This window comes from Topomyia yanbarensis, chromosome 1 (genome assembly GCF_030247195.1).
Source record: "Topomyia yanbarensis strain Yona2022 chromosome 1, ASM3024719v1, whole genome shotgun sequence".
NCBI lineage: Eukaryota > Metazoa > Arthropoda > Insecta > Diptera > Culicidae > Topomyia > Topomyia yanbarensis.
Window position 1 is genome coordinate 68,632,578 of NC_080670.1, and position 24,571 is coordinate 68,657,148.

At 42.8% G+C, this 24,571-nt stretch overlaps 1 protein-coding gene across 4 annotated transcripts in view; it reads right to left on the reverse strand.

Moving 5' to 3' along the window:
• LOC131677859 (uncharacterized) overlaps nt 1–24,571 on the reverse strand; it is a 176,118-nt gene that overhangs the window by 95,004 nt on the left and 56,543 nt on the right. The window lies entirely within an intron of this gene.

Below are 24,571 nucleotides of genomic sequence, written 5' to 3' on the forward strand. Positions count from 1 at the left end.
TTTTCCTGCCCATGTAACTATAAGTATTAAGCCATTGCACAATATTGGCTATAAACTGACACTAATATTGCATTAAATCCCCATTTTTGCATTAACAATATTTGAATCGCAAATGCATATAGGCACAGCCGAAATGTAGCATTATCGTCAGCAGATAAAACTGATATAACGCAAACATGCTTAAAGATTCTTTAAAGCATGAATGTTTTATTTTAGAGCATATAAAAAGTCAATATCATGTTAATGCTGTGGGTTTATTCGCAATGCATCTCCTCTTGGAAATTATATTCAACATAAAGGCCAGAATCGAATTGCATCTCGACAAAAGGTTCGTCCCAATTTATCCATACAACCGATAGTTTTCAAACTTTCAAGGAATAGAAAAAATTATATTGTTTCTCCTTTTCCATGTTTGTTTTATTCAATTTCATAGACATATCCAAATACACCTCCCATTTAAGGTTCAAGTTACCTTTTTTGAGCATGTGTTAGAATTGAACGCTTGGTAGTATGCGTAAGAAAAATTGTGTTCAGCTTTGACACCAGATTATCCATTTAAACTTTTTCAAAACTCTAAAAGAAGAATATCAGTCGATTTATTAGATCATCACGATTCAATTCTTGCAAAATACCTGCTGGAAAAACCATCGACTTAGCTAAATGGTGCTTTTGAAAAAGTGGCTGTGATTTCCGTGCCACCGTGCTGGGGTACGCAACACAACTGCGCAATGAAAAAACCACATCCAATTTTTCAAAAGCACCATTCAGCTAAGCCGATAGTTTGTTAGCAGGTATTTTGCATGAATTGAATCGTGATGATCTAACAAATCGACTGATATTCTTCTTTTAGAGTTTTGAAAAGGTTTAAATGGATAATCTGGTGGCAAAACTGAACACAATGTTTCCTACCCATACTACCCAGCGTTCAATTCTAACATATGCTCAAAAAGGTAACTTGAGCCTTAAGGTTCAAAGAACGTTCGGTGAGCGTCTACACGAATTGAACGTTTGATAGTATGCGTTGGAAAAAATGCGGTCAACTTTGTCACCGGTTTATCCATATAAAGCATTTTTTAATTCACTTCGTTTATTTGATAGGCACAAATGCGTTAGCTTGGCGGTGCCAAATTCTTTTGTTTTTACATTTTGGATATTTTAAAACTAGGAGGTTACAATGTTGAAATATTTTTTTTAAAGAGAAAAATTTTACAGCTATCTTAAGACTAGAAATAAGATTCTATATACAAGAGAGGGGGCAAAAGATTTTTTTTATGAAAAATTTTAAAACAAGGAATTCAATAGTAATAGTTTTTTAGGAAATATTTACAGTTATCTTAAAACTAACAATATAGTTTGGTCTACAAAAGGGGGAACAAATATTTTTGAAAAATTTCACACGTGTTTTAAAACTAGGGATAGGGTAAGGTGGGGCAAATCCGACCGTTGGGTAAACCCGACCCCCCTCTGTTACCGAAAATCAGAAGCACTACGCGAACTAATATCAATGTTGCCATGTAGAGCATCGAAAATAATCATAATGGTGGTATGACAGCATTTTATTAGTCTACGTTGAGATGCTCATACGACAAAAAGTGTGTTTTTACAACTTTAGATTTGACTTTTGTGCATCATTGACTACAGGATATTTCTGATTGTTAAAGTGATTGTATAATAAATGTAAGTGGATTTAAATTCTTTGATTTAAGTCCTACAAAGTGCATACATGAATTCAGTTCAACCTTTTTCATATATTTTTTAATTGCATCGTAATGAAAAATGACGCGTTGGGGCAAATCCGACCTCTAAATATTGGGGTAAATCTGACCGCTTTTTTGCTAAGAAAATTTTGATTTATCAAATTGAAATATATTTTTATTGTTATTATTTATTATTTTTATGCAAAATGGTACATAATTACAAACGAAAGAACGTGATGATTATAGTATTCGTCGAGCAATTGCTCCGATGCAAATGGGAATATCATTACGTGCTACTGCTCGTGATTTTAGCATTCCAAGATTGATATTGAACTCCATTTTCTTCATGTTACAATCCAATAACACAACATTCATTGATTTATCATTGAAAAACCATAAAATTTGAGTAGTATCTGCACTAAATCAACCAAAAACATAGGGGGTCGGATTTACCCCACCATTTTTGAGAACAGCAAAAATGAACATTTTTGTAAAACGCTTGTATCTCAAGATATTCCGAAGATGTAAATAAAATGATATATACAGAAAGTTGCCCAGGAGTTTAACCTTTAATTTGGTATATAAAACGACTTGATCCGTTGTAAAATGAGCATTTTACAGCCAAAACCTTTTACTAGGTCGGATTTGCCCCACCTTACCCTACAATTCACAGACTACTCTCCGCAAGCCCAATACGCCGCAATGTGCATCTAAGGTGTAGTGGTTGGACATCAGTCGGGACATTACACGAATAACATCCCGACCCACATCCATCCCCCTGAACCAAAGGTTGATACCTTTGGGATAATCGAATGTAGCCATCGTCCAAGCTCACCATTGCTCCACGAGGTTTGCCAACTGTTGAGTTGAAGCAGATTGGTCTTTCGTATATGTCACCATTTAATGCGCCCACCTTTGCTAAGGGACGATCCATAAATGACGTAGCATTTTTGAGTGCTTTTTAACACCCCCTCCCCCATCGTAGCATTTCGTCACAAACCTCTAAATACCCCCTGGTAAATACGTAGCTTGAATTCTCCCCCCTTGTCCCCTTAAAATTAAAAAAAATAAAAACGATGTTAGTTATTCTCCTTTAATACAGCTACGTAGCATGACATGACTTCCTACCCCCCCTGTCGCCACACATCATCACAAAATACAAAACTCCCCCCTCCCCCATATAATGCTACGTCATTTATGGATGTCCCTAATGAGTCGGCCTTTTCATTGCCCGGGATAGAGCAATGAGAGGGGACCCAAACAAAGGTAATCTGGTAAGATTTTTCAGATAACGTACACAAGGACTCCCGTATCTTCCCCAGGAAATATGGGAATTGCTTTTTGGGCTTCATCGCACGAAGAGCCTCGATAGAGCTGAGGCTGTCCGAAATGATGAAGTAGTGATCTGTGAAGCGGTGATAGAATTGTTGAAGATACCGAAGCCAGTGGACCCATCGAGATTTGATCCGTCAGTGTAGAACATTTTGTCACAGTCGACTTCTCGGAATTTATTATAAAATATATTGGGGATCACTTGCGGGCGTATATGGTCCGGGATTCCACGAATCTCTTCCTTCATGGATGTGTCGAAGAATCAGTAGGATCAGAAGTATCTAGGAAACGAACACGATTGGGAGTATACGAAGAAGGATTAATGCTCTGTGCCATGTAGTCGAAGTACAAGGCCATAAATCGGGTTTGAGAATTAAGCTCGACGAGCCTCTCGAAGTTTTCAATCACCAACGAGTTCAGAATGTCGCATCGGATGAGCAATCGATATGAGAGTTCCCAAAATCGATTTTTTAGCGGAAGAACGCCCGCCAGCATTTCGAGACTCATCGTATGGGTCGAGTGCATGCAACCCAAGGCAATGCGCAAGCAACGATACTGGATTCTCTCCAGTTTGATGAAGTGTATGTTCGCAGCGGAGCGGAAACAGGAACACCCGTACTCCATCACCGACAATATCGTTGTTTGGTATAACCTGATCAGGTCTCCTGGGTGGGCACCCTACCATGTTCCAGTTATTGTTTGAAGAAAATTGATCCTTTGTTGGCATTCATGTTTCAGATACCTAATGTGACATCCCAAGGTACCTTTAGAGTCGAACCAGACCCCGAGATATTTAAATGTGAAAACCTGATTGATCGTTGCACCCATTAATAGAAGTTGGAGTTGCGCCGGCTCACGCTTCCTAGAAAAAACAACCAACTCAGTTTTCTTCGTGGAGAACTCAATACCCAGCTGAAGAGCCCAAGCAGACAAATTGTCCAAGGTATTTTGTAACGGTCCTTGCAAGTCGGCAGCTTTGTGCGCTATAACAGAGTCCATCCCGTCGTCTGCAAGTTGCCTTAGCGTGCATGAATTGGAAAGACAATCGTCAATGTCATTCACGTAAAAATTGTAGAGCAGGGGACTAAGACATGAGCCATGTAGCTAAATCGCGATGTTGTTAAATCACCATGCGAAAAGTGCATGTGCTTTTCAGACAACAGATTTAGCAAAAAGTTATTTAAAATTGGTGAAAGACCATGCTGGTGTAACTTCTCTGACAAAATGTTGATAGAAACTGAGTCAAAAGCCCCCTTAATATCCAAGAAGACTGATGCCATCTGCTCTTTGTTAGCATAGGCCATTTGGATTTCTGTAGAAAGCAACGCAAGGCAATCGCCTTTGCGGAAGCCAAATTGTGTATCTGACAGTAAGCCATTTGCTTCAACCCAATTGTCGAGGCGAAACAAGATCATTTTCTCGAACAACTTCCGAATACAGGACAGCATTGCAATCGGCCGTTACGAGTTGTGGTCGGAGGCTGGTTTTCCTGGTTTTTGGATGGCGATGACCTTCACTTGTCTCCAGTCAGGAGGGACAATGTTACCCTCAAGAAACTTGTTAAATAAATTCAACAAGCGCCTTTTTGCAGTGTCAGGCAGATTCTTCAGCTAGTTGAATTTGATTTTGTCTAACCCTGGGGCGTTATTGTTGCATGATAAGAGAGCAAGTGAGAACTCCACCATCGAAAACGGTGTTTCGTTCCGGACAGATCTTCTTGGGGAAAGCGAATATCCAACGGTTTGAATATTTCACGTTCTCGTTGGTACTATTACGGTTACGCATACGTCGAGCCGTACCCCAAAGAGTGCTCATCGCTGTTTCTCTCGTCAACCCGTCGACGAACCGGCGCCAATAACTGCGTTTTTTGGCTTTCATTAGACTCTTCATTCTCCTTTCTAACGACGCGTACTGTTGATAGCTAGCGGATAACCCGTCTTCCCGGAAGGCCTTATATGCAGTGGACTTTTCCGCGTACAGCTCTGAGCACTCTTTATTCCACCACAGGGTGGGAGACCGTCCATGGGTATTTGCGCTGGGTACTGGTTTAGTCTGAGCTTGATTCGCACTGTCGAGAATCAAGCCAGCCAAAAACCTGTGCTCTTCCTCCGGAGGAAATTCTTGAGTGGATTCGATTTTAACGGATATCGCGGTCGCGTAACTCTTCCAATCAATGTTCCGTGTGAGGTCATACGAGACATTGATTGTTTCCGAAGGTCTTGAACCGTTATACTGATATTTATTTTTTGTTACGAGTTTTTCGTGAAAACCACGAAACGACTTTTGTTGGCTTATTACGAAACAGCTTCGTTCGGCAAACGAATTGTTCGCTGCTATATATGAATATCTTTATAATATTTACGAGCACCATTCGTCGAACCGTCAACGTCAACAGAGCTTCAATATGGAGTCATTGTTGCCATACGTCATATAATTGTTGATGATCACGACGGTCTCGGTCTGAATATTTAGTAGCCGTATCCGTGTCCGCCGGTTTCAGGAAGATTTTCTAAACCTCTTCCGCTTCTAGTTGATCCAGAATCTGGAGCAGTACGGATTCAGTTGAGCCATCGCAAACTCGATGGTTTTGTATGAATAATTTTGAGTTTTTCTCTACCGGAGCTATGTCAAAAGAATATGCTATTAAATACGAAAACTTCTCTTAGATGAACGAAATGAATTCGTGCGACCAACGGGATTGTTCGTAATATACATAGACGTTTATTAAAATAAACAAAACATTTCGTTTCATTCACGAAAATAATGTCGTTTTCAACGACAACATTCGTGCAATGTACACTAAATAAGTAAAATTCACGAAAACTTTCGTTCATCAAGCGACCATTTCTTCATATCACAATAAAATCGATTTTGCCAGATCTGTTTTTTAACTAAAAAAATCGGTGTTGTCAAACATCGATCCCAAAAGATCGAATGAAAAATTAAGAAGACAATAAATTCGAAAACTTTTCTAAGATGAACGAAATGAATTCGTGCAACCAACGAAGTCGTTCGTAATATACACAAACATTTATTGAAATAAACGAATGATTTCATTTCATTCTCGAAAAATAATGTCAACGATAACATTCGTGCCATGTACACTAGATAAGTAAAAGTTACTAAAACTTTTGTTCATCAAGCGTCCATTTCTTCACACCACAATCTTTCTAGTACTCAATAATGATGAGCAGGTTGAAATAGAATCGAATTTGCCAGATCGATCTTTTTAATTAATAAAAAATCGGTGCTGTCAAACATTGATCCTTCGTATGTGACAAACGAAATCGTTTGTAATATACATAAACGTTTATTAAAATACACGAAACATTTCGTTTCGTTCACGAAAAATAATGCCGTTTTCAACAATAACATGTAATGTACACTAAATATGTAAAATTTACGAAAACTTTCGTTCATCAAGCGGCCATTACTTCACACCACAATCTTTTTAGTCCTCAATAGAAGGGAGCAGGTTGAATTAAAATCGATTTTGCCAGATCGATCCTTTTAGTTAGTTGAAAAAATTGTTGTTGTCAAACATCGATCCTAAAATATCGATTGAAAAAATAATATGCTAATGAATACGAAAACTTTCCTAAGATGAACGAAACGAAAACGTGCGACCAACGAAATCGTTCTACATATGCATAAACATTTATTAAAATACATGAAACATTTCGTTTCGTTCACGAAAAATAATGTCGTTATCAACAATAACATTCGTGCAGTATACATTAAACGTGTAAAATTTACGAAAGATTTCGTTCACCAAGCGGCCATTCTTGTTCATGAAATGAACGAAACCTACTATTTAGAATGCACGAAAATACTTCGTTGCAGAAAACGACGAATGAATTCGTGTATTGTATGATCGATTTCATTATATTTACGAATTTATATTATCAGTGTAGCAATTTAAATCACGATAGGCAAATACCGTGGGGATCAGGGAACACCTTCCACCTGCAATCTAACTGTAGCGATGTCGAGCAAAGCGACAAATCCAACACGCTTGCGCGTGCTGGTGGTGTCGGAATCCGCGTCATTTCTCCCGTGTTTAAGATGGTCATGTTGAAATTGTCGCAAAGATCTTGGATTAATGTTGATCTATTATCATCATGAAGAAAGCCCCATACCGTACCGTGCGAGTTAAAGTCTCCCAGAACTAGCCGCGGTTCCGGTAAGGATTCCGTGATATTACAAAACGTTCGGTGCCCTACCGAGGCTCTAGGAGGAATGTAGATGGGAGCAATGATTAGAACTTGACAAGCGACAATTTCAATGCCTGGTGTCGAAGGGAGGTTAATTCGGTTGAAAGATCCCCAAAAGTACTCCTCCATAAGGGTTTTCTCGATCCAGACGGATTATATTAAAGTCGTGGAAGTTGAGATTTATATCGGAAGTTAACCAAGTTTCGCATAATGCGAAAGCATCACATTTTAAACTGTTTAGTAAAAATTTGAAGGAATCGAGGATACTTCTGCAATTCCACTGTAGGACAGTGATCGAATCAGTGACCTCGTTTGATGACTTAGCCATCGAAGGACACGATCGCTGCAAGGAGGGGCCATTTAGCAGTCAACTGTTTCAAAAATGTTTGCACCATAGGGAGAAAATGTATCAGAATGCTTTTAAGAGGATCAGTAACATTGAAAGCTGTGAAAATTAAGTCCACTATGTCAGAAAATTTCATTAGCCCGCTCCTGGACTGAGCATCTGTTTGAAAAAAGAGAACACTTGGGGTTTTTGGTGTCCCTGGAAGTGGTGGATACTCCTTGTTAGAATTAAAATTTCCAAGTCCTCGAGCAAATTGCTTCGGCTTTAGGAGGTAATCTAGGGGAGGCTAGATTTCTCCTCTTCCTGGACTCCCCTGGGTTAACCAAAGATGTTCCCTCTTGTGGGTCGTCAGATTCTTGCTCAACGCCAGCCAAAAGAGCAAAGGCATTTTCGGAAGGGACAGATGGCGAAGCATTCTTAAGAATTTCTGCATAAGAGCGTTTCGAGCGTTCCTTAAGGGAGCGCTTAATTTTATCCCCGCGCTGTTTGTACGCGGGGCATGATTTAAGATCATGCGGAAGGCTCCCACAGTAAATACACTTTTCAGTTTCTCCACCGCAAGTGTCATCCTCATGCTCTCCCACGCATTTGCCGCACCTTTTCTTATTTCCACAATATGTGGCTGTGTGGCCCAGCTGCTTGCAATTGCTGCAGTTCATTACCCGTGGTACAAACAGGTGAACAGGTAGACGAACCTTATCAAGGAGGACATAGTTGGGGAGGGAAGACCCGGAGAAAGTCACCCGAAGCGAGTCTGACAATGAATAAGTTGTCTTATTATTCTCAGTTTTTGCTGAATACAATTGCTTGCATTCCAGAATCTTCACATGTTGAAGTGAGGGGTCCTTAAAGCAACCAACTCCGTACTTCAACACGTCTTCGCACTTCAAACCCGGTTCGGCGACGACCCCGTCGATCTCCACTTCCAAACAATATATACGCCTTAAATTGCGTTGTAAAACGCTTGCTGCGAGCAATCTGGTTTGCCTGGTCGAGGTCATTCACTAATATGCGTATCTTATTAGCTCTAACACGTGTTATCTGAGCTACGGCCGGGTAGTTAGCAGTCAGCTCCCGTGAGATCTCTAAAATATTAAGCGATTTCGTGATGGGCCGGAAATAGACCACCCAGGGTCCATTTGAACTGGGTGGGTATGTTTTAATACGAGGAGGACTGGGGAAATCAGGGGAGGGAATAATTTCGGGTTTATCCGGTAAATCCATGGGAATATCATTCCCATCCAATGTTACTTCGCCCTCGGCCATTTAGGCATGAGGATAGCACGTGGTGTAAACGAGAGATGAAACTTATATTCAGGGGAAAGGGATCTAAGAAGTAGCGACCGATCGGGTGAAAGGGAAATGAAAAAAAGATACTTAGTTTATATAGCGGCTTGTCCGGTTATCCAATTATTCACTTCACCAATCTAGGCACCGGCGAACAAAGCCTGCCTCAAACAATGATTGACCTTCACAATGTATATATATATATATATATATATATATATATATATATATATATATATATATATATATATATATATATATATATATATATATATATATATATATATATATATATATGTATATATATATATATATATATATATATATATATATATATATATATATATATATATATATATATATATATATATATATATATATATATATATATATATATATATATATATATATATATATATATATATATATATATATATATATATATATATATATATATATATATATATATATATATATATATATATTGATTTACTCTATGCAATAAAACGATCTGCTTCGATCGAGAGCTCAGACGATTGTGATATAAAGCATTTATTAAACTGTAAAAGAAGAAAATCAGTCGATTTATTGGATTATCAGGATTCGAATCATGCAAAATAGTTGGTGGAAAAACAATTGAAAGGGTGGAAAGGTGCTTTTGAAAAAGTCGCGGTGATTTTTCGTCACACCCCCACACTGTCCCGGGGCATGTAATACAACTGCGTAGTGAAGAAACCACAGCCGCTTTCTCAAACGCACCATCCCGCCCAGAAAGCTTATACAAATCAACGTGCTATAGATTGTTACAATCAAATTATTATTTAAAATGAGAAAGCATGATGCGAAAGATTTTTATCATTTGCCCATAGCTAGAAATAAACCAAGAACATTCAATCTATTATTAACGTCAAAACGGCTAATTTTAGGCCAATTGTATCTCCCGAGAATTTAATGGATGCAATTTTTATATTTCACAGATTAATCTCCCTGTAAGCGGGATAGTTTCATTAGTTTTTATTTTATTTATTATACTGAGATGATGCCTTCAACAAATTTGTAGGTCTTACTTTTGCCAACAACTTTACAGAAGACACTAAATACCTATCTTGAATACTTTAAAGGGGCGTTTTGGTGTAAAGTGCTCAAACCGAATGTAATTTTGTTTTACGATTTGGAAGGCATGGCAACAATTGACCTCTTGTGATATATTAAGGTTAATTTCTACATTAATTATGTACGAAAAAATGCATTCGCGCAGATCCGCACATACGCGCATTCCAAGAATAGATGTCTAACCGATTCCACGTGGAGGAGCGCCATGGCGGTCATGAAAACTCTTGATAAAATTGTCTGAAACAGGAAAGTCAATAATATTTATAAAGCCTAGACTTGTAGTAATTCGACGAACTAAAACAGAAAGACAAGAGTTTAAATTCCAGAAAATGGAATCATAAAATCCGAAAAATCTCATATTTTAAAGTAAAATTAGCTTATTTTTCTTTTTCAGCTTTTTACTGGGAAGAAAATATTTCTTATTCAGGTTTCCGTGGTACATGGACTGGCTACACTTATTATGCAATATCTTAAAAAGAAATAAAGTAAATCCGTTTAAAAGTTTTTAAGTTATCGTGTCCGCAAATTTTAAAAAGGCAGTTTCAAAAACGATCGATCTGCGGGTGTGAGTAACACCGCCCATAAAAGTTAAGGGTAAGTTTGATAAAATGAGACTTTTCTGTAATATAGGATAAGATGGTTCCCTCTAACAAAATCATCAAAAAAACCAAACCATATTCTAAATATGTTCAACATCTATTAGTAATGATTATTTCGTCTTTTCATGTACTATTTATAAGTACAAATTCAAATTGAAAATGATATAACTCTCATACATCATTTCAATCTGTTCAAACAATACCTCGTATATTAATTAAATCAGTCAACTTCAACTAAACTGATATTTTTTAGAAACCGTGAATATGATTGTCTAAAAATTTATTTTAAAAATCAGATATTCTTGTTGTTAACTATTTCATTTCGAATATTTTCCTGAAAAAGTTTGATAAAAGCCAACTGTATCCTTCTAGGTAATTTCGTTGTCGTTCAAGACGTCACAAAATCGGGCCATGAAATTGCCTGCAGATATGCAATTTACAAAAAATTTCTGGCATTAGGCTATGCACGCTGACAAAGTCGACATAACTTTGACTTTTACTGTGAGCCGTGTTTACCAACACTGCCATTTAGCTGTGAAGCAATGTTGCTAAACACGGCTCACAGTAAAAGTCAAATTGATGTCGACTTTGTCAGCGTGCGCAGCCTAATTATCTCTTATTTCCATAGACATATTTTATTGATCAAAGTTACCCCAAAAGTAACGAATGAAAATTTACAACAAAGTAATTTTATTTTTATAGTAAAACAAAATACAATACCCAACTATTTGAACATTTTCAATCTATGAGTACCAGCACTTGTTTTAAAAATACAAACAGTTACAACTACTTGAAGTGAAGATAGTTGTTCGAAAAAAATTTAAAAAAAGTGATCAATGTTACCCCATTTTACGGTACTAACAATAGAGCGAATAAAAAACCGATTTTTCCACCTGCTACACCAGACGCTCCCTTTAAAAGTTATAGCATGTTGTTTGTGGATCACCCTTTGTCGCCTTTCTATTGTTGAATATAGCAACAATCCGTTTAAATAAGCCGAATTTTATTTCGCTTAAACGGAAAAGGATGATATCAGGACAATTTTTGTAGTTTAGAAATAACCACCGTTGTTGTCTGGTTGCATCTTGATCACTTATCGGTGCAAAACATTTCATTTGCGTGGGTTTTCTAACAGATATTTTCCAATTTATAACCATCGGATCGATCTGGAATATATCTCAGAAAATGAGAAATGAAATAAATAACCCCAAGCAGCGGCGTAGCCAAGGGGGAGGGGGTTAAGCCCCCCTCTTAAACTAAAATTAATAGGATTGAAGAAAAAATTGGTATTGACTGTTTTAATTTAATACTACAATAATAATTGTCTGATTAGTACATTGAGAACCTATTGTTTTAAGCACCATGAGGTCTTTTGAAAAATTGTGGGAATGGGACCCTGATCTGTAATTGATATATTCGTTGGGATCTCTTATTTGTAAAATTACATCAACATCAAATACCTGCATGAACACATTCCAATAGAAACCTATCCCGGAGTTCTGAAACTAATGATAATTCTCAGATTTCCAATTAGATTGAATTAACCTTTAGAGGGATTTAGTGATAGACGGTAAATTTTTCGAATGGGAAGCGAAGTTGGAATGCCACAGAACACACACAGAAATTCTCAACAAAACAACATCTGCTGAAAATATTTTTTGTTATCGAAAAGCGTACAGTTCTGACGTGAACTTTCGAAACCACCAAGCTCGGATGTATATTTTATTTTATTTTTATTTTATTTCTAAATATACGGTAATTACCATACAGACGTATTTTAATTTAATTTTTTCTTATTAATGACTTGTATCTATTCTTGGACACGTTATTTTTATTATTATTATTATTATTATTATTATTATTATTATTATTATTATTATTATTATTATTATTATTATTATTATTATTATTATTATTATTATTATTATTATTATTATTATTATTATTATTATTATTATTATTATTATTATTATTATTATTATTATTATTATTTTTCATCTGAGTTGGAAACACCGTTCCGTACGGTATAAACAGCGCGCATTCGGGAATTAAACACAGTGTTTTTTCGGTGTTTTTCGCGATATTCGCGGTTTATTTTTCGACAAAAAGACGAGTGAAGTTGTTCTCTAGTGGTGAATAGTGAAAGATTGACGCAAATCGGTGAAGAAACGGCTGAAAAAAGTGAATTTTTAGTTTTGCCCACGCGGTGCTATAGGTAAACAAACAGCCATCGCTGTGCCTACCCGCGTGGCTGCCCGGCCAGTTCATTCACTTGCTGTAGATGCCAGTCGTGAGAGTGACGGTGCCCTGAACGGGAGATATTTTTGAAGACGTAAAAAACGTGAAAAGTTTTGGAAAATTTGGAAAAAAAATTTTGACTTGTTATTTGGTGGTAGTTGAGTATAATACAGTGCGTATTAAAAAATTTGGACGTTACAGTGCGTACCAAAAAAGTTGGAACAATAAAAAGGGCGGAATCCATTAAGTGCGTTTTTTCTTGGCGAAATTCATTCAGTTCGCTTCTCTTGGCTGTGTAGAAGTGGAAAACAAGCAGTAGCGACACTGCTCACCTACAGTGTGTCCCAAAAGTGTGGGAACACTTCGAAAAAGTCGACGTTGAAGGGGCAAATAAGGTAAGATCTTTCCTTTTCTTCACCTTTTTGTCCATTTGGGGTTGGTATCGGGTGACCGTGCCACATAGCAGTTTCCAACGTCTGGTGGTGTGATCTAAGATGGCGGCCGCTAGTAGCGGTGACCCGGGAGGGTCAAGCAAAAGAAGATTACCGGAGTATATGGACCCGACGAACAAATTCGGCGAATTGACGTTTCTGCAGCTGACAGGTAAAGACGGTGTACCTTTGCCAAGAAACCCGTTTATCATTGGAAAATCGGTTGAGGTTGCCGCTGGAGGTCCAATCGAAGGTGCGAATACCGAAGCTCAAGGGACACGGTATACCCTTCGAGTTCGGAACCCCGCCCAAGTTGCTAAGTTGCAGAAAATGAACCAGCTCATTGACGGCACTGAAGTAGTGGTTGAAGCCCATCCGAATCTGAACGTAAGCAGATGCGTAATTTCCTGCTACGATCTGATTCATATGGAAGAGAAGGATGTTTTACAGGAAATCATAAGCCAGGGAGTGATTCGTGTACAGCGAATTACACGAAAGGAAGCCGAGAATAGAGTAAATACGCCAGCGCTAATATTGACCTTCTGCAAGACCACATACCCGGAATACATAAAGATCGGTTTGCTTCACGTTCCTACTCGCCCATACTTCCCGAACCCGATGCTTTGTTATGGATGCTTCAACTACGGCCATACACGCGTTCGATGTCCTGGTTCCCAGCGATGTTTTAACTGCTCGAAAGATAAACACGGCGAAGATAAATGCAAAGAAACGGCGTACTGTCGGAATTATGAAGGCGATCACCAACCAACTAGCCGCGAATGTCCTGTTTATAAAAAAGAAATGGAGGTCATAAAAATAAAAGTACGCGACAATCTAACATTCCCGGAAGCACGCAAACGAGCGGAACATCTAAGTAAAGGCAGCTATGCTCAGGCCACAGCACAACCGAATGAGATCCTTAGCAAGCTGAAAGAGTTGGAACTGGCAATGAAGAAGAAGGACGAAACGATCGCAAAACTTCTGGCGGAGACCAAACGAAAAGACGAAAAAATCGAGCAAATGTTGGCGTACATCCATCAGATGAAACAACAGTCCGCCAGCCAAGAAAAACCACAACACAACAAAGAACAGAAGCAAACGAGCCAACCAATCGGGCCTGTGACGAGATCCAGGAACAACTCACCAGCGATAACTACGGACTCAAAACGAGGAAGACCACAGAAACAACACACCCCGTTCAGCAAACCAACGACAACCTCACCGGATAACCTAAGCCCGCCACCAAAAAGAACCGCTGCCACTACCACCAACGAAACGATGGAATATTCAGATGATGAAATTGAGATTACCGAGACGCCTCCTAGCCAGCCTCTTCGATAATTCTCATTTTCATCAACGTTTGGATACCAACGACAACCCACGCACGAATACTGACCACGAGATAGATCGGTTTGGAAGAGAGGAAAGTGTAGTACTCCTTCCAACGCAAGCACAGCAGGATGAAGGAACTATCCGGGCCGTCATACCCCAACCCGTTGATAGTGAATTCACCTCTGTGGCCGATAGGGACACCGATTTCACCACTACAACTTGTAAACCAGCAGACCAAAAACCCACGATCGACAAACAGAAGGAGATCAGCAGAACTACACAAAGTCTATCCCCAGTGCCGACCGCAGTCGGTGTTCGTGAGCATAATAGTGTAGTTTGTACGACAGCGGTTGGCACTGTGGGGCTGGACCTTCCTCAGGTCAGTTCTAATAGCGTCAACCACCTCGCAGATACTGCTGTCCTTAACATTTTTACAGGTTTGACTGACAACGAAGAACATATCCATGCTTCACCTCCACCTCTGACTTCACCCGGAGAAGGTCCATCGAGAGACCCGCATCGAGACGATGTTACCAGTATGAATCCAAACGTGAGAAACCCGTACCGAGATGACTCAACTAGCAGCACGACTCTATTTTCGAAGCAGCAAACAACAAGAACTACACAAAGTCTTTCCCCAGTGCCGGTCGCTGTCGGCAGTTCTGGAAGCAATCGTGTAGTAGTTTCGACAGCGGCTGGCACTGTGGGGCTAGACGTCCCACAGGTCAGTCCCATTCCACCTCGCTCACGAACGGATTCTGTTGCGGTTTATCCCGTTACAGATGTGACCAGCACGCATCGAACGAATAACCGGTTTGGGGAAGAAGAGAAGAAAGTAGCTTCCCCACTTCATCACGAAGGGATCGACCGGGGGGAAGAGGACTGTCCCTACCTCCCGGATATACAGTCCTCGCAATTCTCCTCCTGGCTTTCCGCCGGTGAAGGCACATCACAACAGCAGCTCCAGAACACCGATCTACCAACCACGTCGAGGAACCCTATCGGCGAGCCAATACGATCTCGTAGACGTTCGCCATCAACATCGTCTTCGTCAGCGACAATCACCAGTCGCAATAGCAAAAGTTTCGCACTGCAGTGGAACATTCGGGGCCTCCGCTCCAATATCGATGAACTTAAGCAGCTGATCGCCCAACACGAGCCAAAACTGATAGCGTTACAGGAAACAAAAGTGGACAACCGAGTAGTTCCAGCAGACTTTATCGGTAACAACTATACTCTGCTGCTGAAAACTGGTAGCTGTCGATACTGGCAACAAGGAGTAGGTCTTGCCATTCGGGATGGTGTACCCTTCGAACGAATCGATGTCGACGACAATATACAGGCAATCGCAGTTCGGATCCAACTGCCACAACAAATGACGGTGGTATCGATCTACGTCCCTCCCAATACTCAACAGTGTCAAGAACAGCTGGGTGACTTCCTCGAAACGCTTCCACGTCCAGTGCTGGTACTAGGCGACTTTAACGCGCACCATATTTGCTGGGGTTCTACGAAATCTACCGCACTAGGCCACTTCATTGCCGAAAAAACGCTATCGGAACGATTACTCATCCTCAACGACGGATCGCACACTCGGATTGATCCAGCTACCGGTATTACTTCGGCTATTGACCTCTCGATCTGCTCAGAATCGGTGGCTTCGAAATTTGTTTGGCGAACACTTCCGGACACCCACAGCAGTGATCACTTTCCCATTCTCGTTTCCATTCCCGGACTGTCGACTATCCCAACGAAAAGACAGAAATGGATTTACGACCAAGCAGATTGGACAACCTACGAGCGACTGACCGCCAACGCTATTCGACCGGGCGTCGAAATATCAATCGACTGTTTCGTTGACCGGTTGATTAGAGCAGCAAATACCGCGATACCTCGCACTACCGGCAGAGTCGGTCCCAAAGCGGTTCCGTGGTGGTGTCCGGAGGTGAAAGCAGCTATCAAAAATCGGAGAAAAGCACTTAGAGCACTGAAGCGTATACCAGCAGAGGACCCACGAAAAGCGGATGCACTGAAAAGCTTCCAGGAATCACGGGCAGCAGCAAGAAAGTCTATCCATGACGCCAAGAAAAAATCATGGGAAGACTTCGTCGCGAAGATATCTCCAAGTTCAACTACGTCGGAGATGTGGCAGACAGTGAACACGTTGCGAGGGAAACGCCAACACCGCCCAACTGTCATCAAGCGGTCCAATGGTTACACGGATAAGCCAGAAGAAATAGCTGAAGAACTGGCGCAACACTACAGCGAAAGATCCGCAACCTCCAGCTATTCGTCGTTGTTCCAGAGGGAGAAAGAAAAGGCCGAACGAAACCGCATAAACTTCTCGCCAGATAGTGATGATATTTACAATTCGGACTTCACCCTGAATGAATTGCTGTGGGCACTCGACAGAGGAAGAAGTGGCTCTTCAGGACCGGACTGCATCGGCTATCCAATGCTTCAGCGACTGCCATTGTCTGTGAAAACTGCCATGTTGGAACTTTTCAACAGAACATGGCGCAGTGGCGTATTCCCACGCTGTTGGCGAACCGGAATCATCATACCAATTCCAAAGCCAAGCTCGGATGACGCGGGTCCAGCTGCATTCCGTCCAATCACGTTAACTAGTTGTATGGCGAAGGTGTTCGAACGAATTGTCAACCGACGGTTAACCACCGAACTAGAGTCGAACGGGCGTCTCGACAAACGACAACATGCCTTCAGATCTGGTCGGGGTACTGACACATACTTTGCGGAGTTGGAGAGGTCATTACCCGACCGTGACGAGCACTGTCTGATAGCGTCGCTAGACTTGGCCAAGGCGTACGACACCACCTGGAGATATGGCATCCTACGAACACTGCAGAAATGGCAAATACGTGGAAGGATGATAAACATTGTCAACAGTTTTCTGGCAGAGAGAACGTTCCAGGTCAACGTAGAGGGGCATTTGTCGCCAGCACATCCGCTGGAAAATGGTGTGCCGCAGGGCTCAGTGCTCTCTGTGACACTATTTCTCGTGGCTATCCAACCCATCTTCCGCGTGGTTCCAAACTCCGTACAAGTGTTGCTGTACGCCGATGATATTCTGCTTCTTGTGTGGGGGAAGAAAGACCAGTCGCTGCTCCGAAAACTTCAGGCCGCAGTAAAAGCCGTCGATAAATGGTCGAGAAGTGTTGGATTTACGATATCTGCGACGAAATCCAGCATCTTCTATTGCAGCCCTAACGTACGCCGTGAACCCATGCAGGCGATAAAGATAGATGGTGTAGCCGTTCCGACACAAACGCTGCTGAGAACTCTCGGTGTCAATCTCGACCGATCGCTCAACTTTAAAGCACATTGTAAATTGACGAAGAAGACATGTGAATCCAGGCTGCGTATCTTGAAGATGATCGGTGCCAAGTTGCCCCGTGGTCAACGCACTTCTTTACTGCAAATCGGGTCCGCAATTGTTACCTCGCGACTCCTCTACGGTATGGGACTTGTAAGCAGAGGAGGAGATGCCGTCATCCAAACGCTCGCTCCTACATACAACACGATGGTAAGGTTTGCATCCGGTGCATACGTCACGAGCCCAATCGTAGCCATTATGGCAGAAGCTGGAACCCTACCATTCGACCTACTCGTTCTTCAAAATATAGCCCGCTTGGCCATCCATACGTTGGGAAAAAGCAAGGATAATGCCGATCTCCCCCTGGTACATCGAGCATCCGAACGTCTGACAGAGGTGATCGGAATCCCTCTTCCAGATATTTGCACTCGTACACGTTTAGCTGCACGAAGATGGTACGAATCCAAGCCCCAGATCGTGTGGGACATAAAGAGACGTGTGAAAGCTGGTGACCCCTCGGAAATTGTTCGGCCTGCTTTTCAGGAGCTCCTAGCAGGTCGTTTCAACCGTTCAACTATCGTCTACACGGATGGCTCGAAAGACGACCATGCAGTAGGTGTGGGAGTGTATGGAGAATACTTCCAACAAGCGGTTGGTCTTCCATCGTCATGCAGCGTTTTCTCGGCAGAAGCGTTTGCAATCAAAACGGCGCTAGCAACACATAACACGGTCAGTGATTTGGTGGTTATGTCTGACTCGGCCAGTTGCTTATCGGCATTAGAAGCTGGCACATCGCAACACCCGTGGATTCAGCAGATTGAAAACATGTTACGAGGCCGTCCAATCAAGCTGTGCTGGATTCCGGGTCATGCTGGTATCCATGGCAACGAAGAGGCAGACCGCCTCGCTGGAGAAGCCAGAGGTAATGCCCCCTTGCAAATAGCCGTTCCGGGAGCAGACGCGAACAACCAAATGAAAACAGCTATCCGAAATCAGTGGTGCCGTCGATGGTCTGCGTCCACTGAAGTAAAACTTCGCGAAGTTAAATTCGACACAGGGAAGTGGACTGACCGCGAGAATTCGGCTGAACAGCGAGTACTTACCCGGCTTCGCATAGGGCATACCCGGCTAACACACGACTTTCTGCTAAAGAAAACTTCACCACCAGTGTGCGACTGCTGTGGGATCATTGTAGATGTCCGCCATGTGATCCTCCACTGCAGAAAATACGACGACGCTAGAAGGAAGCACGATATCGAGTCGACTAGTCTGCGAGCGGCTCTGCGCAACGATAGGAAAAATGAGGAGAGTATGGTAAAATTTCTCAAGGAAACTAACCTATTTAAAATGTTATAAAATTTTATTTTGATTTGTAACTGCATAACTGATAACTGCATTGTAAAATTTACAGATAAAATAATTTCTTCCGACACGAATGCACCCTTCCTTGGTGTAAAGTGTCGTTAATAAACAACAACAACAACAACAACGAGTGAAGTGGTTCTTAAGTGACTAACAGCGAAAAATTGGTGCAAATCGGCGAAGAAACGGCTGAAATAAGTGCATTTTAGTTTACCCACGCGGCAATAAAAACAAAACAAACAGCCATCGCTGTGGCTGCCAGTGCGGTCGCCCGGCTAGTTTCATTCACTGGCTGTGCCGGCTGCGTGTGTGACGGTGACGGTGGGCTGGAAGCAAGTTTTTTTTTTTCAAGTTGGAAAATTGACGAAAAGTTTAAAAAAAAGAAAAATATTTTTTTTTCTTGCTGTGATCTGCCGAAGAGAGTGGAAACGTAGAAGCGAACAAAAAGGTAGTTGCGATTCTGCTTACCTACAGTGTGTCCCAAAAGTGTGGGAACACTTCGAAAAAGTCGACGTTGAAGGGGCAAATAAGGTAAGATCTTTCCTTTTCTTCACCTTTATTGTCCATTTGGGGTTGGTATCGGGTGACCGTGCCACAGCGTATTCTCCAACGTCTGGTGGTGTGATTCAAAATGGCGGCCGCTAGTAGCGGTGACCCGGGAGGGTCGCGAACGAGAAGACTACCAGAGTACATGGACCCTACGAACAAATTCGGCGAATTGACGTTCCTGCAGTTAACCGGCAAAGACGGTGTACCATTGCCTAGAAACCCGTTCATCATCGGTAAATCGGTAGAGGTTGTCGCTGGAGGTCCAATTGAAGGTGCGAATACCGAAGCTCAAGGGACACGGTATACCCTTCGAGTTCGGAATCCTGCCCAAGTTGCTAAGTTGCAGAAAATGACCCAGCTCATTGACGGCACTGAAGTAGTGGTCGAAGCTCATCCGAATCTGAACGTAAGCAGATGCGTAATTTCCTGCTACGATCTGATTCATATGGAAGAGAAGGATGTTTTACAGGAAATCATAAGCCAGGGAGTGATTCGTGTACAGCGAATTACACGAAAGGAAGCCGAGAATAGAGTAAATACGCCAGCGCTAATATTGACCTTCTGCAAGACCACATACCCGGAATACGTGAAAATCGGTTTGCTTCGCGTCCCAACTCGCCCGTACTTCCCAAACCCGATGCTCTGTTATGGTTGCTTTAAATACGGCCATACGCGTGTTCGCTGTCCTGGCCCGCAACGTTGTCCCAACTGCTCTGGAGAACATCAAATCGAAGAAAAATGTCGAGCACCCCAGTTTTGCCTAAATTGTAAAGGAGATCACCAACCAACAAGCCGCCAATGTCCAAATTATAAAAAAGAAGTAGAGGTCATCAAAATAAAAATCCGCGACAATTTGACATTCCCGGAAGCGCGCAAACGAGCTGAACAGCAGAATCAAGGAAGTTACGCCCAGGCTGCAGCGCAATCAAACGAGATCCTAAATAAACTGAAAGAGTTGGAGCTGACAATGAAGAAGAAGGATGAGCAGATCGTTAAACTTCTGGCAGAGAACAAACGCAAAGACGAAAAAATAGAGCAAATGATGGCGTACATCAAACAACAATCCGCGAATCACGAAAAACCCCAGCACAGCAAAGAACAGAAGCAAACGAACCAGCCAACCGGGCCTGTAACGAGATCCAGAAACAACTCACCAGCGACTAATACTGATTCGAAACGAGGTAGACCGCAGAAACAACATACCCCGCTCAGCAAACCCACGACAACCTCACCGGATAACTTGAGCCCACCACCAAAAAGAACCGCTACCACTACCACCAACGAAACCATGGGTTATTCAGACGATGATATTGAGATTACCGAGACGCCTCCTAGCCAGCCTCTTCGATAATTCTCATTTTCATCAACGTCTGGATACCAACGACATCCCACGCACGAATATTGACTACGAGATGGATCGGTTTGGAAGAGAGGAAAGTGTAGTACTCCTTCCAACGCAAGCACAGCAGGATGAAGAAACTATCCGGGCCGTCATACCCCAACCCGTTGATAGTGAATTCACCTCTGTGGCCGATAGGAACACCGATTTTACCACTTCAACTAACAAAACTACAAACCAGAGCAACCCGATCGTCATCTACGAGAGAACGAGCATAACTACACAAAGTCTATCCCCAGTGCCGACCGCAGTCGGTGTTCGTGAGCATAATAGTGTAGTTTGTACGACAGCGGTTGGCACTGTGGGGCTGGACCTTCCCCAGGTCAGTTCCGAAGTTGTCAATCCCCCTGCAGGTACTGCTTGTTTTGATGTTCTTTCAGGTTTGAAAGACAACATCGACGATATGCTCCTTCGACATCACCACTTGCTATCGCCCGGAGAAGGCCCATCGAGATCATCACTTCGAGATAGAACAGCTGTAATAACGAAAACTACACAAAGTCTTTCCCCAGTGCCGGTCGCTGTCGGCAATTCTGGAAGTAATCGTGTAGTAGTTTCGACAGCGGCTGGCACTGTGGGGCTAGACGTCCCACAGGTCAGTCCATCTTCAATTTATCTCCGAACGAATTCTGTTTCGGCTTCTACCGTTACAGATGCGACCAGCAGTAACCGGTTTGGGGAAGAAGAGAAGAAAGTAGCTTCCCCACTTCATCATGAAGGGATCGACCGGGGGGAAGAGGACTGTCCCTACTTCCCAGATATACAGTCCTCGCAATTCTCCTCCTGGCTTTCCGCCGGCGAAGATACACCGCAACAACAGCAGAAGCATCAGAGCACCGATATCCCGGTTGAAATCAGCGCAACCACGTCCCGGTACCAACGAAACACACCGGCGAGAACCCGCAGGCAATCACCTTCGCTATCAACATCGTTTTCGTCAGCGACTTTCGCCAATCGAGACAGCAGATGCTTCGCCCTTCAATGGAACATTCGGGGCCTGCGAACCAACATCAGCGAGCTTAAACAGCTGATCTGCGAGTACGGACCGAGCCTGATAGCGCTTCAGGAAACAAAAGTTGACAACCGAGTAGTTGCAGCAGATTTCATCGGCAACAACTACACTCTTTTGCTGAAAACTGGGAGTTGTCGATACTGGCAACAAGGAGTAGGTCTTGCCATTCGGGATGGTGTTCCATTCGAACGAATTGATATCGACGACAGTATACAAGCTATCGCAGTTCGGATCCAACTGCCACAGCAAATGACGGTGGTGTCGATCTACGTCCCTCCCAATACTCAACAGTGTCAAGAACAGCTGAGTGACTTCCTCGAAAAGCTTCCACGTCCAGTGCTGGTACTAGGCGACTTTAACGCGCATCATATTTGCTGGGGTTCTACGAAATCTACCGCACTAGGCCACTTCATCGCCGAAAAAACGCTATCGGAAAGATTACTCATCCTCAACGACGGCTCGCACACTCGGATTGACCCAGCTACCGGTATCACCTCGGCTATTGACCTCTCGATCTGCTCCGAATCGGTGGCTGCGAAATTTGTTTGGCGAACACTTCCGGACACCCACAGCAGTGATCACTTTCCCATTCTCGTTTCCATTCCCGGACTGTCGACTATCCCAACGAAAAGACAGAAATGGATTTACGACCAAGCAGATTGGACAACCTACGAGCGATTGACCGCCAACGCTATTCGACCGGGAGTCGAAATATCAATCGACTGTTTCGTTGACCGGTTGATTAGAGCAGCAAACACCGCGATACCTCGCACTACCGGCAGAGTCGGTCCCAAAGCGGTTCCGTGGTGGTGTCCGGAGGTGAAAGCAGCTATCAAAAATCGGAGAAAAGCACTTAGAGCACTGAAGCGTATACCAGCAGAGGACCCACGAAAAGCGGATGCACTGAAAAGCTTCCAGGAATCACGGGCAGCAGCAAGAAAGTCTATCCATGACGCCAAGAAAAAATCATGGGAAGACTTCGTCGCGAAGATATCTCCAAGTTCAACTACGTCGGAGATGTGGCAGACAGTGAACACGTTGAGAGGGAAACGCCAACACCGCCCAACTGTCATCAAGCGGTCCAATGGTTACACGGATAAGCCAGAAGAAATAGCTGAAGAACTGGCGCAACACTACAGCGAAAGATCCGCAACCTCCAGCTATTCGTCGTTGTTCCAGAGGGAGAAAGAAAAGGCCGAACGAAACCGCATAAACTTCTCGCCAGATAGTGATGATATTTACAATTCGGACTTCACTCTGAATGAATTGCTGTGGGCACTCGACAGAGGAAGAAGTGGCTCTTCAGGACCGGACTGCATCGGCTATCCAATGCTTCAGCGACTGCCATTGTCTGTGAAAACTGCCATGTTGGAACTTTTCAACAGAACATGGCGCAGTGGCGTATTCCCACCCTGTTGGCGAACCGGAATCATCATACCAATTCCAAAGCCAAGCTCGGATGACGCGGGTCCAGCTGCATTCCGTCCAATCACGTTAACTAGTTGTATGGCGAAGGTGTTCGAACGAATTGTCAACCGACGGTTAACCACCGAACTAGAGTCGAACGGGCGTCTCGACAAACGACAACATGCCTTCAGATCTGGTCGGGGTACTGACACATACTTTGCGGAGTTGGAGAGGTCATTACCCGACCGTGACGAGCACTGTCTGATAGCGTCGCTAGACTTGGCCAAGGCGTACGACACCACCTGGAGATATGGCATCCTACGAACACTGCAGAAATGGCAAATACGTGGAAGGATGATAAACATTGTCAACAGTTTTCTGGCAGAGAGAACGTTCCAGGTCAACGTAGAGGGGCATTTGTCCCCAGCACATCCGCTGGAAAATGGTGTGCCGCAGGGCTCAGTGCTCTCTGTGACACTATTTCTCGTGGCTATCCAACCCATCTTCCGCGTGGTTCCAAACTCCGTACAAGTGTTGCTGTACGCCGATGATATTCTGCTTCTTGTGTGGGGGAAGAAAGACCAGTCGCTGCTCCGAAAACTTCAGGCCGCAGTAAAAGCCGTCGATAAATGGTCGAGAAGTGTTGGATTTACGATATCTGCGACGAAATCCAGCATCTTCTATTGCAGCCCTAACGTACGCCGTGAACCCATGCAGGCGATAAAGATAGATGGTGTAGCCGTTCCGACACAAACGCTGCTGAGAACTCTCGGTGTCAATCTCGACCGATCGCTCAACTTTAAAGCACATTGTAAATTGACGAAGAAGACATGTGAATCCAGGCTGCGTATCTTGAAGATGATCGGTGCCAAGTTGCCCCGTGGTCAACGCACTTCTTTACTGCAAATCGGGTCCGCAA